Genomic DNA, 6,521 nt, shown 5'->3' on the forward strand with positions numbered 1-6,521 from the left:
ACTATGTTAGAATTGCAGGACATTAGCTGTAAAACAGCACATTTTCCTCTCCACCCCATGGCAAAATGATTAGAGTTGCATGAAATTATTTATAAAATTGCAAAGTCTTCTCTCGGCCCCATGGCAAAATATATAGAATTACACTAAATTAACTCTAAAACTGTCAAGAGGGGGGCTGCTAAAAGTTTTGCTTGCCGGGGAGGGGGCTTATGGATGTGGGTACACAGACCCTCAAGCAACTGCGGCCCCTCCGATTTTTTTTGTGGCCCCCACCCCAATAAAAGTTGCCCATCCCTGACGTAAGCTAATGTTTGAAACAAGCTTTGCATGCTTTATTTCAGCAACTTGAACCCAAGTATGGTGGGTGGGTGGTGGTTAAGGAATGTCAGACAAACGTCGATGAGACGAGCTGTTTTTAAAGGAGAATTTTGCTTTTTTACAACCAAATCTCAATTTTTTATGTAAATGATATATTATAGAAGGATGCACACACTTTTTTTGCGATTTCACTTATTTTTTTAAAACTTACCCCAACCAGTGAGTCACTTCCTCATCGTCGTTGTGCAGTACGGGGGCTCATGAACAAATGCTCCAAAAAACGGCCAAATACATCCTTTTCATTCCAAACTTTATCCGCAACGTTATATTCCATTTTGTGCGACGAGCTGTTTCCCCTATCCATCTGTTCCAGTCTTCGGTAGCCTGCTGCTAGAATGGACGGAGAGGTATCGCTCGAGTCACAATAAAATGGAATATAACGTTACGGATAATGTTCGGAATGACAATTTCATGTGTACAACATCTAAAGACCAGCATCACTATACTGAGAGCATTTCCGTTTCTAAAATGACGTATTTGGGTGTTTATGGGGCATTTGTTCATGTTTTCAGAGCCCCCGTACTGCACAACGAGGATGAGGAAGTGACTCACTGGTTGGCTTACGTTTTTCAAAAACAAGTGAAATTCCAAAAAAAAGTATCTGTATCCTTCTATAACATGGCATTGTAAAAAAAAAAAAGATATATATGGATTTGGTTGTAAAAAAGCAAAATTCTCCATTAAGAACCGGGAACTTCTTTATTTTCAACTTGCACATGTATTTTTTTCCAGATCATTTAAGATCACTAGCTAGCTATATGATATGAGAATAGCAAGCGAACCTTACATGTACTTCAACGCATATGGTGCGCTTTGCACAAGAATAGTGATCGCCGCCGATCACAACACATGCCACAGACACTTAACCAGTGTTTTATTTGTTTTGAATGCTGACTATCATTTCAGTGTTTTTTTAAATGGTATTGTTTCTCTGATACTAGTCATTGGGAGGGACCTAGATGTCTCTTGTGAGTGCACAAGACTTCTATGACCTAGATAGGGTGCGAGTGAGTCTTTCCAACAGGTACCAACACTTAGCTGGTTAGAGATCTATCTACCGGTGTCACGCCGCTACTAGAAGATCATTTGTTAAGTGTTGGAAGTCAGGAAGTGTCAATGTCATTTCATCGTCTCTCCCAACCTTTGTGTGTGAAACTGGGATGGTGACCGTGTGTGTCGATGTGCATTTGACTCTGTTTGAGTGTGTTCGTGTGTGTGATGTGAGAGCGAACATCCCTGATATCTACTCCAGAGGTAGTGAGTGCCCTCCACTAAAAGTGAATCATGTAGATCTCTGAGGTTAGGAGCGAGGCAAAGCAGTGGTCCATCCCAGCTCCTACACCGTAGCCCTTCCCTACCAGTGGCTTCCAACTGAAGTTTTATGCACTTTTGTGGCCTTTTTGGGTTTGTGCTTAACATTTTCTTGTGTGGACATTTTATTATTGTATTATAAGAATAGTATTACTGTATATGCAAAAACTGTGTTTTGCTCAACAGTTCCCATTGCAGATATTGTACAGTTCAGAGTGCTTAATCTTGTGAAGGATATTCATGTGTGTATAGAATACATATGCATATCAACTATTGTGTGTGTTTGCTTAGGTCCATGTATTATTATACTGCAGTTTACAGTTGCAAATTATTTGTTTGACTGCATTTGTGTACCATTGTAAGATGTTTGAGCCTGTTGCAACATGGTGTGTTGACATTAAATGTTTATTTTGTTAAAGTTTTATATTATAAAATTGTATTTCATTTTACATCATGCAAGCCTTGGTGATGATAGAGTCTTTGATTTTATGTCAATCATAAAAGTATTATATTTTTCAGAATTAGATTTTTTGTAAATTCCCCTCAATCATTAATTTACATTAAATGTACATTAATTTGCTCTCCATCCATCTTCTATCCATGGTATCCTCCATATCTAACTATAGGCTACTGCATCCTATCCGGTCTTTGTTCCAAATTCTCAATCTGGCATTTCAGTAGAAAAAACAATGTGATGGAGCTTAATATTAATTAATATTATATTAATATCGGTGTCAATATTATGACAAGATTATGTTTTGGCGTTCAAGTCACCCTGAACTATTTTAAACTGATTCAGGCTCTGGATTCTTGACTGAAGACTTTTCGGCAGTGCAGAGGCTACATTGGATTATGATGTGTATCATTTAGATGGTTGTAAATATCCTTCTGTACATTGAAGTTTTGACTCGAGGCCTCTGGCTATGACAGTTGCTCATTTTGTCAAGCCAATTTCAAGAGTCTTTTCCTATCCACTGGCATACTGTATATAACAACTGTGAATATACTGGAGTCCTTTTCCCACAGACTATAGCCTATCTGTTTTTGTAACTATCATTGCCCTGATAGTCATACTGTGAATTGAATAACTAGTATACAGTACACAAATGTGATGTATTTTGTAGTAGAGCGTAAACTTGCATATAACCTGATCTTGCAACGCCAGGGTTGTGGGTTCGTTTCCCACGGGGGGTCAGTATGAAAATGTATGCACTCACTAACTGTAAGTCGCTCTGGATAAGAGCGTCTGCTAAATGACTAAAATGTAAATGTGATCTTGTTAGACTAGTGACTGACCCATGCTGCTATCTAAGAGATGGGTGTCAATGCCACTACGGTTCCACTCCACTCAAGATGGCTCTGTTGTATTGAAAACAAAACACACTACACAGACCAGCAGGTCTGCAGTCTCATGACTTTCCCCACATAGTCTTGGGTTAGTAGGGTGGCAATACCTCAACCATGTCACTAAAGACGTATCCATTTAACACTGTGGATGCCATCTTGGTGGTTCCCATATGGCTTCTCTATTGGTAAAACTGGAGTCTGCCAGGGAGTGTATACCACATTTGATACAGCCAAGGAACAGTTTACACAGTTGTTTGGAAAAGTAGGCTTACATTTTTTTATGGTACGGTACTGGAAAACTAGCAACTCAAGAATCTACTGCTCAGCTCTCTATCAATGTTATTTCGTAGTCAATAGGGGGCAGTGTTGTAGCTAAGGATTCATTTCAGCTCCAGGTTGACATCATGCTGCCCAATTATATCTGGGCTAGAGAAATATGCTTACTCATTCATGTCCATGTTTTTGGCTGAAACAGAACTGGTTTTTTGAACACGTCACTCAATACTTCAAGGACAAATGAGATTACTAGATGTAAACATTTCAGTGAACGAATTTCTTTGGAATGTTGTGTTGATTGTTTTTCCTCTTACATCAGCCAGTACCCCCTCCTATTTGTTTGGTTTAAGCTGGTGAAATTAATGTGGTCTATTCTCTGCCATCTATGTATTATCATCATACCTCCTTTTTGTACAAAAGTCAATAAAAACCAGATTGCAACTCTCATTTCTTGCTTGTTAATTGTTTCATTATTTCTTATCATGGCCTAGAAGCAAAGGAAAGAAAGGCCATGTTTGTTCTGAAAAATGATTTTCTTGAAGGCTGTAGGTTATTTTATTCTGAGCCTGTTTTACACTGTGCTCTACTCCATTTTACCACAAGGTGTCAGCAAAGGCAAAGCCAACGCGACTACTGTATACACTGAGTGTACAAAACATTAGGAACACCTTCACAATATTGAGTTGCACCCCCTTTGCCCTCAGAACAGCCTCAATTCGTCGGGGCATGGACTCTACAAGGTGTTGAAAGCGTTCCACAGGGATGCTGGCCCATGTTGACTCCAATGCTTCCCACAGTTGTGTCAAGTTGGCTTTGGGTGGTGGACCATTTTTGATACACACAGGAAACTTGAGCGTGAATAACCCAGCAGTGTTGCAGTTCTTGACACACTCAGAATGGTGCGCCTGGCACCTACTACCATACCACGTTCAAAGGCACAAATATTTTGTCTTGCCCATTCCCCCAATGAATGGCAGACATACACAATCCATGTCTCAAGGCTTAAATATCCTTCTTTAACCTGTTCTCCCCTTCATCTACACTGATTGAAATGGATTTAATAGGTAACATCAATAAGGGATCATAGCATTCACCTGGTTAGTCTATGCCATGGAAAGAGCAGTTGTTCCTAATGTTTTGTACACTGTGTAAATCCCACTGTAAACCATATAGGCTTCAGTGGTGCTCTCTGTGGCCATGACTCGATGACAGGAGGATGTAAGTTTCCAACCTGACCGATGGGCAGTCAGGTCATTCAAACAATCATGAAAGAGGCTCTGAAATTCTATTAATTAATCCATTTTAGATCTGTGTCTCCCTACTTTTCAAAACAATATAAAGACACTGATTTCCTTAGTTTGGTTTCTGCCAGACCTATTTTAAGCACTTACCATCAAGTGACAAGTCAATTAGGTGTACCTTGAAACACAGAAATGTGTAGCCAACAACAAATCTGAGCAATTACATTCAGTAACTGCCTAGCAAAGTCATGGGTTAAATATATAGGTAGCCTTATAATAAACATTTGACGATTACAGAGGCTCTAACATGGATGCTTTTCACCTATCTTACCTGACAAGGTATATACCACGGCTAAGGGCTGTATCAAGGCACTCCGTGTTGCATCATGCATAATAACAGCCACTAGCTGTGGTATTGGCCATATACCATACCCCCTCACGCATTATTGCTTAAATATACCACAACTAAGGGCTGTATCCCCAGGCACTCTGATTCGTGTTATGCCTAAGTACAGACCTTAGCCCTGGTATATTGGCCATATACCACAAACCTCCGAAGTGCCTTATTGCTATTATAAACTGGTTACCAATATGAACAGTGAACAAGTATTTTTGCTTCATACCCCTGGTATATTGTCTGCCTACGCACGGCTGAAATTCTGTTTCAGCCAATCAGCATCCAGGACCCAAACTACCAGCTATACTGTCTATGAGAGAGTATGATTTAGCTTTTCCGTGACTGAACGGGCAAAGCGTAGTGATGGGAAACTGAGCCTTTCTGAAGGGTTCGCTGCTTTCACCAAATTGTGCCGGAAAACGGTTAATTACTCTGATCTTCATTATCTGTTCACAATGCACATTAGTGACATCAGCTGGTTAGCAATAAATAGCAGTGTGTGGTTATCAGATACTTTTTTCTCCATTGCAATCATAAATATTCTGTGGAGCAATGGTTAGTCGTTGGCTTTAATAGCCTACAATCAGTTGGATTACCAGATTCTCTTCATACTTCCCTTTTTTTGCCTTTAAATTGACTATTTTACAAAAACGGAATTTATGGCATTATTTAGGATGCTTAAGAAAGAAACGTATACTATACTAAATAAAACAAATTATTTGAACAACAGTGCAGAAAGTGTGGTTTCATATGAAACAATTTTCAAAATAGTGTATCTTCAATGGTATTCCACTTCATACCCTCGCGTCCCTGAATGTTCCAGATTTCCCCACTCTAATTGCTAAGCTACCTGTCAGATGAAACTACATGTAAAAAATCCTAACTATACTGAACAAAAATATAAACCCAACATGTAAAGTGTTGGTCTCATGTTTCATGAGCTGAAATAAAAGATCACAGAATTTGTCCATACGCACAAACAGCTTATTTCTCTCAAATGTTGTGCACAAATTTGTTTTCGTCCCTGTTAGTGAACATTTCTCCTTTGCCAAGATAATCCATCCACCTGACAGGTGTGGCATATCAAGAAGCTGATTAAACAGCATAATCATTAAACAAGTGCACCTTGTGCTGGGGACAATAAAAGGCCACTCTAAAATGTGCAGTTTTGTCACACAACACAATGCCACAGATGTCTGAAGTTTTGAGGGAGCGTGCAATTAGCATGCTGACTGCAGGAATGTCCACCAGAGCTGTTGCCAGAGAATTGAATGTTAATTTCTCTACGTTGTTTTAGAGAATTTGGCAGTACGTCCAACATACAGGAGGTTGCTGAGAGGTGAACGGCTCATAATGATGGCTGGAACGGAGCAAATGGAATGGCATCAAACAACTGGAGACCATGTGTTTGATGTATTTAATACAGTTCCACTAATTCTGCCCCAGTCATTACCACGAGCCCGTTCTCCCCAATTAAGGTGCCACCAACCTCCTGTGGTCCAACCGGCCTCACAACCACAGGCCACACATAACCATGCCAGCCCGGGACCTCCACATCCGGCTTCTTTAGC

This window comes from Coregonus clupeaformis, chromosome 21 (assembly GCF_020615455.1).
Source record: "Coregonus clupeaformis isolate EN_2021a chromosome 21, ASM2061545v1, whole genome shotgun sequence".
Taxonomy (NCBI): Eukaryota; Metazoa; Chordata; class Actinopteri; order Salmoniformes; family Salmonidae; genus Coregonus; species Coregonus clupeaformis.